Source organism: Coregonus clupeaformis, unplaced genomic scaffold (assembly GCF_020615455.1).
Source record: "Coregonus clupeaformis isolate EN_2021a unplaced genomic scaffold, ASM2061545v1 scaf0291, whole genome shotgun sequence".
Classification (NCBI taxonomy): Eukaryota; Metazoa; Chordata; class Actinopteri; order Salmoniformes; family Salmonidae; genus Coregonus; species Coregonus clupeaformis.
The window spans coordinates 386,572-399,873 of record NW_025533746.1 but is presented as its reverse complement, the minus strand read 5'-3'; the positions used below and the strand labels follow the sequence as shown (position 1 = coordinate 399,873).

Here is a 13,302-nt window from a genome sequence, read left to right as displayed (position 1 = left end):
CAACCCTGGTGGCCAACTACAAGAAAGGTCTGACCTCTGTGATTGCCAACAAGGGTTTTGCCACCAAGTCCTAAGTCATGTTTTGCAGAGGGGTCAAATAATTATTTCCCTCATTAAAATGCAAATCAATTTATAACATTTTTGACATGCGTTTTTCTGGATTTTTTTGTTGTTATTCTGTCTCTCGCTGTTCAAATAAACCTACCATTAAAATTATAGTCTGATCATTTCTTTGTCAGTGGGCAAATGTACAAAATCAGCAGGGGATCAAATACTTTTTTCCCTCACTGTATATATATTCTTAATTAATTCCTTACTTAGATTTGTGTGTATTGGGTATATGTTGTGTAATTGTTAGATATTACTTGTTAGATATTACTGCACTTTCGGAGCTAGAAGCACAAGCATTTCACTACACCCGCAATAACATCTGCTAAACATGTGTATGTGACCAATAAAATGTTATTTGAATTCAATTCACATATCCTACAGTTTTATATTGTTCACAATAACTGCACTGTAAACCCTTATGCTTTACTAGCACAAATATATTGAGTAGACTGAACTTAAATATTTCCAAATGTTTCACACAGTCAAACACTTTAAGTGGTACTGACACAAAACTTAATGAGAAGTCATGTGAACTTTACAGTTTTAAGTTGACCTAAACAATTACACACTTTTAAGTACTTGTAACATATTATTTTTAAGTGACAGTAGCTTAGTTGTGTAAGTGCATATAACAAAAGACAGCTTGTACATTGAACATTCATCTGCTTGTAGATGCTACTTAAAAGCAATTGTAACATAACAAAACCTGATTTTTATAAGTAAGCATAACATTTGTTTTGCTTTAAGTACCTTGAACTCAAGGTATTGAGTTATTGTCATTCAGTAAGAGCCTGGTAATGTATAATCGCATTAAGTACAGAAAACTTCTGTATCTTTAAAAAAAATAAAAAAAATCTATAGATATGTGCTGAGTTTTATCGCATAACTAATCAGAACCTGCTGCGATCATTCTTTGCTGCACTACACTGAACGTTTGCTGGCTTTATCCCGGGAGGTGCATGGACAGATGGGGAGCTTTGGACTTCGGCTTTCTGGCATTCTGAAGACGTAGGATGACATTTGTTTGTTACATTCTAATTTACGTATTTGGTCAGTTTCCTTGGTCTGTGCGGGCACTCCCCCTATTTATCATTTTATTTAATTTTTTACCATTTTCCAAACCCCACCTGCAGTGTACATAAAATTGGTTTGGGGTGAAATGGTAGTAAAAGGGGTGTTGTGTCTCGATTAGGGATTGAGCCTATGGATAGCCATATTGGTTTAAAATCACAGTGCCTATATACTTTTCCCATTTGTCCTCTGCAAGTTGATTGATTAATGTTCTGTCTGTGTCCTTTTAGCAATCAAGGGATGTGAATGTCAATCGAACGGCTGCCCTTCATTGTCTCCCAGCACTACTTTGTGAAAATGACTCAGAGGTGTTCAAAACCTGCAAGGTTGGTTAATATACTTACAGGGTTATTACAGAGTTTAAGACTGCTCCTTTTAATATGGACTTGCCTTGCCTAGAAATCCCAACACATCTTCCACATTGGTTGATCTGTACACTCTTCCGGTTGTCATACTGTAGGAACGTGAGTCAAGAAATCCTGGTGTCCTCATTGGTCCAGTCTGCAAACTTGCTATCATCTCCGATGAAGATGCAGTCTCCCTTCAGCCACACTGGACCATCATCCTCGAAGATAGAGTGGTGATGCACAGCTTCCAATCCTGGCCAGATGCTTTTCCCGCTCTTTTTGGCCTGGTTTATGCTCTACATCTGGATTACTCAAATGTGCCTGTGGTAAAACAACAACAGATTGAACAAAAACAAATAAAAAACAACCTTAGAAAAGAGAACTTGGTGTTGGAACAAAAATATTTTTTGTTGTTGTTTCCTCTCATATGTGTTCTCTTGAAATGTAACCAGAGGAACAAAAATTGACTGACAACTGTGAATCTCATGTGTTTGAAATGTTTTTGTGGTATTCTCCAATAATACATAATAGTAATTTGTACAGTCCAACATGAAATTTACACCTGAACCTAAATTATCTACATGGAAGCACGCTGGGAGGGATTGGCTTGTGTGTTGTCTTAGCAAGGAGGTAGGCCTAATAAACTATGACTGTGCTTTAGGAGACTGTAATAAATACATTGAATGTGTACTTTGAAGGGGTTGAATTTGTTTTACACAATAATACTCACTTCAGCTATTATGTTTGTTCTAGGTTATATTGCCTAACCAACAAATAATCACAATCATTATTTTAATTATCAGACGTCAATATTCTTATTAATTAACTTGAAGTCATTCGACGTTTACAAAGCAACGCATGATGAACTGCTAAATGGGTTTGAACTTTCCTCCCTGGTTTGCTTTGAGAGAACATGCAATCATGATAACCTCTACTTACAGTACTAATACTGAGCTCATTCATATAGCAGTCTATACAGTAATATACTCAGTCATTTGTCTGTGTTATAATATTGTGGTGTTAAGGGAGCTCATGGTCTCCAGGTACGCCTTCAGGCAGTGTTAACAGCAGTGCTCCAACGAAAATTGATTTTGGCATGTTGGGTGGCATCTGCCTGTTGGTTGCACAGCAACAAAAAAAATTCCACAGCAGGGTTAACTGGTGCATCTGAACATCACTGTTAGTAGGCCCAACTTCTATGACACACCATACACATCATTTTGAAACTAGAGAAATGGAACGGTTAGGAAAGGGGTGGCTAGTGAGGTCTAAGTCAGTCTCTCTTCCTGCCTATCGTTCGTTCTCCTCTTATGCCTTGTCATCTTACTTGTCTCCCTCCTCCCACAACACACACCAGCCACATCATGTGGATAAGAAATGAAAGGGTGTGGAAAATGGTTTATGCCTTACACAATTTGTCCTCCCTATAGTCTCTCATCAGACAGAGTAAATTGTGCTGATGTACTGTCCTCTGCAATGACTTGTGTGCTGACCCTAATCTGGCCCTCTATAACATTGTACTCTGTCAGTGCGTGTGGTGTATAGGTGGTAGACATGCTTACTCTCTGGCATTATGTAGGCAGAATTATGTAGGCAGCTCAAAGCCTAACAGTGAAAATAATACAGATTGCTAAGTGTAGTAATGCCCCAATTGGTTAGGGCCAAAGCTATTTGAACGGTGACAGGGTGAGGATGGAGGTCAACTCAAAATGTTGGCAGGAGGGCTATATTCCCAAAATTATGGTGCAATTACAAATACACGTTCAATGTGTCCAGGACATGGTCCTTAAGCTCCTGGTGTCCAATTCCTGGGGCTCCTGGTGTCCAATTCAATTTAGGTTTAGGTTTTAAAACTGCTTTGCATCTGATCCAGGAAGTGGTCTAGTGTTGATTAAATGTAGCTTGCACCTGGGCCTAAAAGTGATAAAACATGGTGTTAATTGGTCATTGGTAATTATTAGATTAGTTGTGTGTAAAGTGTCACTGTGGATGTCTGTCTGTCTCAAAGAGAATGCGGCGTATGAAGCCCTGAATTAAGAGTCATGTTTATGTTCAAGTGATATAATAATAAATAATATGCCATTTAGCAGACACTTTTATCCAAAGCGACTAACAGTCATGTGCGCATACATTTGTACGTATGGGTGGTCCCGGGGATTGAACCCACTACCCTGGCGTTACAAGCGCCATGCTCTACCAATTGAGCTATAACCTCTAAAGAGTTAACTGCATGTCATAAAAAAGCTGGTTAACTTGACATTTTGGGCGGGCAACTTGAAGGATGTATTATTTTAAATTGAAGCCCGCTCATCCGCCAAAGGCAACGTCTTCTCTGTGATCACACTTTCTCCAAGTACATGTGCAGTAGTCTACCTCACACACAGGCGGCTGACTTCCCACCAAAGTTTGTACGATTAAGTATACATTGCATTAGGGAGCCAATTGTGAGCACAGAAATCTAATGTAGTCTCATTATTTAACTTAGGGACGAAATTTCCGGAGCCTGACGACGTAGATAACGTTAACATTAGATGAAGTGGATTAACTTTTCAGCAGTTCATGTTAGCCAATTAATTTAAAGAGAAGTTCTGCTGGCTTTCATGACCCTAGCCTAGCTAAATACAGAATTACCCAAATGTTAAATATTTTTTCTTAAAAGAAAGTTATGCTAAGCATAATATATTACATGATTGTTATAATGTTAGTTGCGGAACATTGTGAAAACTCTGTGGCTAACTTTAGCAAGCATGACTAATGGGTAGCTAGCTAGCCAACTCTGACGGATCAATGCATGTGTAATGTTAACATCGACAATTTGATGTTAAAATCCATCTGCCGTGACATGTGCGTATTTATTTGATGTGTTAACTGGTTGGCACTCCGCCTCAACAATTAGCTAGCCTAGCTAACCTTAGTTTGCAGAGCAGAGACGCCTCTGGAGGAGTATTTATGTCAAATGCATTCCTTGTCCACAGAGCTATATGGGGACAATGTAAATGGTTGTTGGGCTAATGTGTCAAATGCATTGCCTTTGAGAGTTAACGTTAAGCCTGCTTGCTTGCTAATGTTGCCCTTGCCTGTTCTTGCAGACCTTGGGACAACTGTGCAGCATTTCATCTTTGCCATAGACCTTGTAGAGAAAGGTAAGTTGTCAAGATAATTTTGGCTCAATAACAAAAGGCTAACAGTTAGTTAACAAAAAATCCAATAGGCATAATACAGTATACATCCCTATTCTTTAAGCTCTACAATAAATCAAGTCAAAACATGGTAACCTCATAGTTAAAGGCGTACTAGAGTACTTTCAATTTTTAGCTGCTTTTCAGTCACCCCTGCTGATTAATTCAAACTATTTTAAAATCCATCAATCTTAGGTTCGTGAAATGTCTGAATTACACTGTGAGAGTGGATGGTTTCGATGAATCGGGAAAAACACTCCAGAAAAGAATGTTACAATTTGTTGGTAGGCCCTGAGTGCAATAATATATCCTAACAGGCGTCTGAGTTATGTGCATATAACTTAAATTGTAAATAGCTTTTTTCCATTTCTATAATAAAGTGCATGACTTGTTTCCACTTCCATTTTTGCAGACATCCATCAACCAAACATGCTGTGAAATTGTAAACTCTGCCGTTTTTCCTACCATTCCCAAGGCAATCTTCTCAAACACTACCGGTTAACACATAGTCAACACTCCAGAATTAGTCCTTTGCCATGTTTGTATGAAACCTGCATCTGCACCTTTGGCTCTTTGAATTCGCTAAAAATGCATTTGTCAAGACTCCATGCACCGATACATGCATGTTCAGCTGTCGAGACACATTTGGCGTTCCACTGCCCAATTTGTGCTTTTACACAACCATTTGATGAGAGAGAGCTTTTTTCACATTTAAGAGCACAGCCTCCTTGCTGTTAAAATTACAATCACTTCTTCATGTGTCACAAAGTGCAACTCAAGATATGCTAGTGAAATTGGATGGTTGTGTAAAAGCACAAATTGGGCAGTGGAATGCCAAATGTGTCTCGACAGCTGAACATGCATGTATCGGTGCATGGAGTCTTGACAAATGCATTTTTAGCGAATTCAAAGAGCCAAAGGTGCAGATGCAGGTTTCATACAAACATGGCAAAGGACTAATTCTGGAGTGTTGACTATGTGTTAACCGGTAGTGTTTGAGAAGATTTGCATCACATCATGATGGATCATTTTGTAAAGACAATGAAATGCTTTCTAGTGAGGAGTTTAAGGTTGCTGTTCAACTCTGTCTTGATGATTTTGAAGTAGCCAACCCACTTGGTACATCAAGAAAAAAAGCACAAAATAGGCTGTGTTTACTGGACTTTAGCCAATATTCCAAGCAAGTATCGCTCAACGTTGCATACAATACAGCTAGCATTGCTATAAAATTCCAGTGTCTTGAAGACTTGTGGATATGCAAAGGTTTTTGAGCCACTGTTGAATGACTTAAAAATTCTGGAAACAAAAAGGTGTCTATGTTCACACTTTTGGAGAATGTGTTCAAGGTACTGTATTGTGTGTAGTGGCTGATAATTTAGCTGCACATGGACTTGCAGGGTTCAAAGAGAGCTTTAGTGGAAATACATTTGCAGATTTTGTCGGGCAATGAAGGAGGACATTCAGACATACGAGGCAAGGACTTTCGAGATAAGAACAAACGAAAGCCTTGATAATTTATGTAACGACATTGCATCTGGTATAAGCGCAGAGGACTATGGTGTGAAGAGTGCTTGTGTTTTTTTCACAGCAACTACAGTACTTTCTTACAACAAGTGGATTTCCTCCGCTATCCTTCATGATATCCTAGAAGGTGTTGTACCGGAGTCTCTGTGTCTACAATAAAGTGTTTCTCGTTGGAACAATTGAACATTGCTATTGTCAAGTTTCCTTATGAGAACAGTGATAAAGTTGATAGACCTCAACCTATACATTTGAAGTCTGAAGTTTACATACACTTAGGTTGGAGTCATTAAAACTAGTTTTTCAACCACTCCACAAATGTCTTGTTAACAAACTATAGTTTTGGCAAGTCGGTTAGGACATCTACTTTGTGCATGACACAAGTAATCTTTCCAACAATTGTTTACAGACAGATTATTTTACTTATAATTCACTGTATCACAATTCCAGTGGGTCAGAAGTTTACAAACACTAAGTTGACTGTGCCTTTAAACAGCTTGGAAAATTCCAGAAAATGATGTCATGGCTTTAGAAGCTTCTGATAGGCTAATTGACATCATTTGAGTCAATTGGAGGTGTACCTGTGGATGTATTTCAAGGCCTACCTTCAAACTCAGTGCCTCTTTGCTTGACATCATGGGAAAATCAAAAGAAATCAGCCAAGACCTCAGATTATATTTTTTTGACGTCCACATGTCTGGTTCATCCTTGGGAGTAATTTCAAAATGCCTGAAGGTACCACATTAATCTGTATAAACAATAGTACGCAAGTATAAACACCATGGGACTACGCAGCCGTCATACTGCTCAGGAAGGAGATGCGTTCTGTCTCCTAGAGATGAACGTACTTTGGTGCGAAAAGTGCAAATCAATCCCAGAACAACAGCAAAGGACCTTGTGAAGATGCTAGAGGAAACAGGTACAAAAGTATCTATATCCACAGTAAAACGAGTCCTATATCGACATAACCTGAAAGGCCACTCAGCAAGGAAGAAGCCACTGCTCCAAAACCGCCATAAAAAAGCCAGACTACGGTTTACAACTGCACATGGCGACAAAAATCCTACTTTTTGGAGAAATGTCCTCTGGTCGGATGAAACAGAAATAGAACTGTTTGGCCATAATGACTATCGTTGTTTGGAGGAAAAAGGGGAAGGCTTGCAAGCCGAAGAACACCATCCCAACCGTGAAGCACGGGGGTGGCAGCACCATGTCGTGGGGGTGCTTAGCTGCAGGAGGGACTGGTGCACTTCACAAAATAGATGGCATCAAGAGGAAGGAAAACTATGTGGATATATTGAAGCAACATCTCAAGATATCAGTCAGGAAGTTAAAGCTTGGTCGCAAATGGGTCTTCCAAATAGACAATGACCTCAAGCATACTTCCAAAGTTGTGGCAAAATGGCTTAAGGACAACAAAGTCAAGGTATTGGAGTGGCCATCACAAAGCCCTGACCTCAAACCTATAGAAAATTTGTGGGCAGAACTGAAAAATGTGTGCGAGCAAGGAGGCCTACAAACCTGACTCAGTTACACCAGTCTGTCAGGAGGAAGGGCGGCAGGTAGCTTAGTGGTTAAGAGCGTTGTGCCAGTAACCAAAAGGTCCCTGGTTCTAATCCCCAAGCTGACTAGGTGAAATATCTGTCGATGTGTCCTTGAGCAAGGCACTTAACCCTAATTGCTCCTGTAAGTCGCTCTGGATAAGAGCGTCTGCTAAAAAATAATAATAATAAGGAATGGGCCAAAATTCACCCAACTTATTGTGGGAAGCTTGTGGAAGGCTACCTGAAACGTTTGACCAAAGTTAAACAATTTAAAGGCAATGCTACCAAATACTAATTGAGTGTATGTAAACTTCTGACCCACTGGGAATGTGATGAAATAAATCACTCTACTATTATTCTGACATTTCACATGATTAAAATAAAGTGGTGATCCTAACTGACCTAAAACAGGGATTTTCTACTAAGATTAAATGTCAGGAATTGTGAAAAACTGAGTTTAAATGTGTTTGGCTAAGGTGTATGTAAACTTCCAACTTCAACTGTAGCTACTGGGTGTGCAGATTTATGTTCCAGCTCTAACACCTGACATTCTGCTAATTATTTGTATTAGAAACTATTCATTTAACTATTCAATTATCTATTGTTTTGGAGTGGATGGATGCCTAAACCCACTAACCATTTACAAAGGCGTTCTTTGTCATATCATACGAAGTGTTGATTCTTTGAAATAAGTATAGTGTATTTTTTGGTAATTTAACATTCCTTGTTTGTCGGTTTCATTTGGTTGTCACTCACTTTCATTTTGTCTTATGATATTGCATAGATTTGCAGCTGCAGCTGATGTCCTTGATAATTGGTGTTGGTGTAACAATCCCTGTATGGCTGACCTGGGATGCAACCCCTGTCCACAACAACCCTTCATACCCACAAAGCAGCGTCCATTATGCTACAAAAAACATGATCTTGGTTGGGCAAGACAGTGTTTCCCAATTCTGGTCCTTGAGTACCCCCAACAGTACACATTTTTGTTGTGGCCCCCGGACAAGCACACCTGATTCTACATGTCAATTAATCATCAAGCCCAGGTGTTTTCTTTCCAGGGCTACAACAAAAATGTGTGCTGTTGGGGGTACTCGAGGACCGGAGTTGGGAAACACTGCGGTAGGATAACAGTACTTTAGGTCTCAGGGTGGGTGACATCACCACACGATGACTACAAAGGCTTTGTCTCACTTTGTCTTTCCTTGATTCCTCACATCTCATCTCCTCACATATATTGTATTGGAACTGTATTGGAGGAGAAGGAACAAGGTCCCGCCAACAGAGCAGACTGTGTGAACTGAGTCAATCTAGCGTCCACAGAATTATTTTTGTGGGTATTTAATTCTGCTACGCTAATTCGGCCCTGACCCTGAGCACGTGTTCTTGGGCGGAGCGGGAGAAGACGAGGATGTCGTCGAGGAAGACGAAGACGAACCGGTTCAACATGTCGCGGAGAACATCATTAACCAGGGCCTGGAACACAGCGGGAGCATTGGTAAGGCCAAATGGCATGACCAGATACTCGTAGTGACCGTTGGCTGTGTTGAAGGCAGTCTTCCACTCGTCCCCCTCCCGTATCCGCACCAGGTGGTAGGCGTTCCGTAGGTCCAGCTTGGAGAACACGTTAGCCCCCTGGAGCGGCTCGAAGGCCGAGGAGATGGGTGGTAGCAGTTAGCGGTTCTTCACCGTGATGTCGTTGAGGCCCCGGTAGTCGTGCACGGGCGCAGGGTTTTGTCCTTCTCCACAAAGAAGAACCCTGCGCCGGCTGGGTAGGCAGTAGGATGGATGAACCCGGCAGCTAGGGAGTCCTCAATGTACACTACCATTCAAAAGTTTGGGGTCACTTAGAAATGTCCTTGTTTTCAAAAGAAAAGCAATTTTTTTGTCCATTAAAATAACATCAAATTGATCAGAAATACAGTGTAGACATTGTTAATGTTGTAAATGGCTATTGTAGCTGGAAATGGCTGATTTTTAATGGAATTTCTACATAGGCGTACAGAGGCCCATTATCAGCAACCATCAGTCCTGTGTTCCAATGGCACATTGTGTTTGCTCATCCAAGGTTATCATTTTAAAAGGCTAATTGATCATTAGAAAACACTTTTGCAATTATGTTAGCACAGCTGAAAACTGTTGTGCTGATTAAAAAAAGCTATAAAACATGCCTTCTTGAGACTAGTTGAGTATCTGGAGCATCAGCAATTGTGGGTTCGATTACAGGCTCAAAATGGCCAGAAACAAATAACTTTCTTCTGAAACTCGTCAGTCTATTCTTCTTCTGAGAAATTAAGATTATTCCATGTGAGAAATTGCCAAGAAACTGAAGATCTCGTACAACGCTGTGTACTACTCCCTTCACAGAACAGCACAAACTGTCTCTAACCAGAATAGAAAGAGGAGTGGGAGGCCCCGGTGCACAACTGAGCAAGAGGACAAATACATTAGAGTGTCTAGTTTGAGAAACAGACGCCTCACAGGTCCTCAACTGGCAGCTTCATTAAATAGTACCAGCAAAACACCAGTCTCAACGTCAACAGTGAAGAGGTCTCTCCGGGATGCTGACATTCTAGGCAGAGTTGCAAAGAAAAAGCCATATCTCAGACTGGCCAATAAAAAGAAAAGATTAAGATGGGCAGTCTGAGATATGGCTTTTTCTTTGCAAATCTGCCTAGAAGATCAGCATCCCGGAGTGTGAATAACTATGTAAATGAGATATTTCTGTTTTACATTTTCAAGAAATTAGCAAAATGTTCTAAAAACCTGTTTTCACTTTGTCATTATGGGGTATTGTGTGTGGGGGTATTGTGTATCAAGGGGTATGAATACTCCCTGAAGGCACTGTAACTAGGAATAAAGTGACTAAGCATGAGGATAGATAATAAACAGTCGCAGCAGCTTATGTGATTAGTCAAAAGAGTTAGTGCAAAAAGGGTTGATGCAGATAGTTAAATAGTTAACCAAATAGCTACACGGACTAACTATTTAGCAGTCTTATGGCTTGGTGGTAGAAGCTGTTCAGGGTCCTGCTGGTTCTAGACTTTGTGCATCTGTACCCTTTGCTGTGCGGTAGCAGAGAGAAAAGTCTGTGACTTGGATGGCTGGAATCTGACATTTTTTAGGGCCTTCCTCTGACACCGCCTGGTATAGAGGTCCTTGGTGTGTGTGGAACATGATAGATCCTTAGTGATGTGGACTCCGAGGAACTTGAAGCTCTCGACCCGCTCCAATACAGCCCCGTCGATGTTAATGGGGGCGTCCTCTGACCTCCATCTCCTGTAGTACACGATCATCTCCTTTGTCTTGCTGACATTGAGGAAGAGGTTGTTGTCCTGTCACCACACTTCCAGGTCTCTGACCTCATCCCTATAGGCTGTCTCATTGTCGTCAGTGATCAGGCCTACCACCATCATGTATTCAGCAAACTTAATGATGGTGTTGGAGTCTTGCACAGCCATGCAGTCATGGGTGAACAGGGAGTACAGGAGGGGACTAAGCATGCACCCCTGAGGGCCCACGTGTTGAGGGTCAGCATGGCAGATGTGTTGTTGCCTACCCTCACCACCTGGGGGCGGCCCGTCAGGAAGTACAGGATCCAGTTGCAGAGGGAGGTGTTCAATCCCAGGGTCTTGAGCTTGGAAGGCAGTAAGGTGTTGAACGCTGAGCTGTAGTCAATGAACAGCATTCTCACATAGGTGTGCCTCTTGTCCAGGTGGGAGGGGACAGTGTGGAGTGCAGTAGAGATTGCGTCATCTGTGGATCTGTTGGTGCAGTATGTGCATTGGATTGGGCCCAGGGTGTCTGGGCTGATGGTGTTGATGTCAGCCATTCAAACATTTCATGGTTACAGATGTGAGTCATTTAGACAGGTTACCTTGGCGGTCTTGGGCACAGGTACTATGTTGGTCTGCTTGAAACATGTAGGTATTACAGACTGGGTCAGGGAGAGGTTGAAAATGTCAGTTAAGACACTTTCCAGCTGGTCAGCTCATGCTCTGAGTACGCTTCCTGGTAATCCATCTGGCTGTGCGGACTTGTGAATGTTAACCTGTTTAAAGGTCTTACTCACATCGGCTACGGAGAAGGTGATCACACAGTTGTCCGGAACAGCTGATGCGCTCATGCAGGGTTTAGTATTGCTTGCAGTGAAGCGAGCATAGAAGGCATTTAGCTCGTCTGGTACAGATGTCGGATCTTAATATGAACCATTTTGTCGTAGGAGGAAAATAATCCTGCAGCAGGAGGATTTGAATGGATATTGAATATTTAGAATTGCCGCCAAGGGGCAGCTGGAAGCGGTGTTTGTAGGCTATACAAGAACTTAGACTGCAGGTCCATTAGGTGTCAGTTCAAGTAGCCTATGTAGGCTACGTGCAGGCTAGAGCACATCTCATGTGAATATCTGGATTATAATAAATGGACAATATGTGTAGGGGTTAGATGTATTTTTTGTTAGGTAAAATATGTTTTTTGGTTTTATTATATGTTTAGGACAAGCAATATGCAGAATAAATTCAAGGTTTTGTCAGTGCCTGTGTGGTCCAGCGGTTACCTGACCCTGGCACACATATGCCAGAATTGGCATGGGTACAAATCCGGCCTGCCATTGCCATTTTTGGAGGAACTAGTACTTTTCTATTAGTTACCCCTGTGGGATGTACTTGCACTCTTACTTCAGTCATTTCTGAAGGAAGAAATTTACTTTTTACTCCGTTCCATTTGATCAAATCACTTCAGTTACAGTACATACAGTGCATTTGGAAAGTATTCAGACCCCTTGACTTTTTCCACATTTTGTTACGTTGGACCACACATATTACATTTACATAAGTATTCAGACCCTTTACTCAGTACTTTGTTGAAGCACCTTTGGCAGCGATTACAGCCTCAAGTCTTCTTGGGTATGACGCTACAAGCTTGGCAAACCTGTATTTGGGGAGTTTCTCCCATTCTCTGCGGATCCTCTAAAGCTCTGTCAGGTTGGATGGGGAGTGTCAATGGACAGCTATTTTCAGGTCTCGCCAGAGACGTTTGATTGGGTTCAAGTCCGGGCTCTGGCTGGGACAATCAGAGACTTGTCCCGAAGCCACTCCTGCGTTGTCTTGGCTGTGTGCGTAGGGTCGTTGTCCTGTTCGAAGGTGAACCTTCGCCCCAGTCTGAGCGCTCTGGAGCAGGTTTTCATCAAGGATCTCTCTCTACTTTGCTCTTTGTTCAGCTTTCCCTCAATCCTGTCTATTTCCCCAGTCCCTGTTGCTGAAAAACATCCTCACATCATGATGCTGCCACCACCATGCTTCACTGTAGGAATGGTGCCAGGTTTCCTCCAGACGGGACGCTTGGCATTCAGGCCAAAAAGCTCAATCTTGGTTTCATCAGATCAGAGAATCTTGTTTCTCATGGTCTGAGAGTCCTTTAGGTGCCTTTTGGCAAACTCCAAGCGAGGAGTGGCTCCGTCTGGCCACTCTAGCATAAAGGCCTGATTGGTGGAGTGCTGCAGAGATGGTTGTCCTTCTGAAAGGTTATCCC

At 41.6% G+C, this 13,302-nt stretch overlaps 1 long non-coding RNA gene across 1 annotated transcript in view; it reads left to right on the top strand.

Moving 5' to 3' along the window:
- LOC121534739 overlaps positions 1-2,168 on the top strand; it is a 36,372-nt gene extending 34,204 nt beyond the window's left edge. The window contains exons 4-5 of the long non-coding RNA XR_005994677.1: positions 1,413-1,508; positions 1,643-2,168. This is a non-coding gene — a long non-coding RNA (uncharacterized LOC121534739). The remainder of the gene's footprint in view (positions 1-1,412; positions 1,509-1,642) is intronic.
- The last annotated feature ends 11,134 nt before the right edge of the window (positions 2,169-13,302 follow it).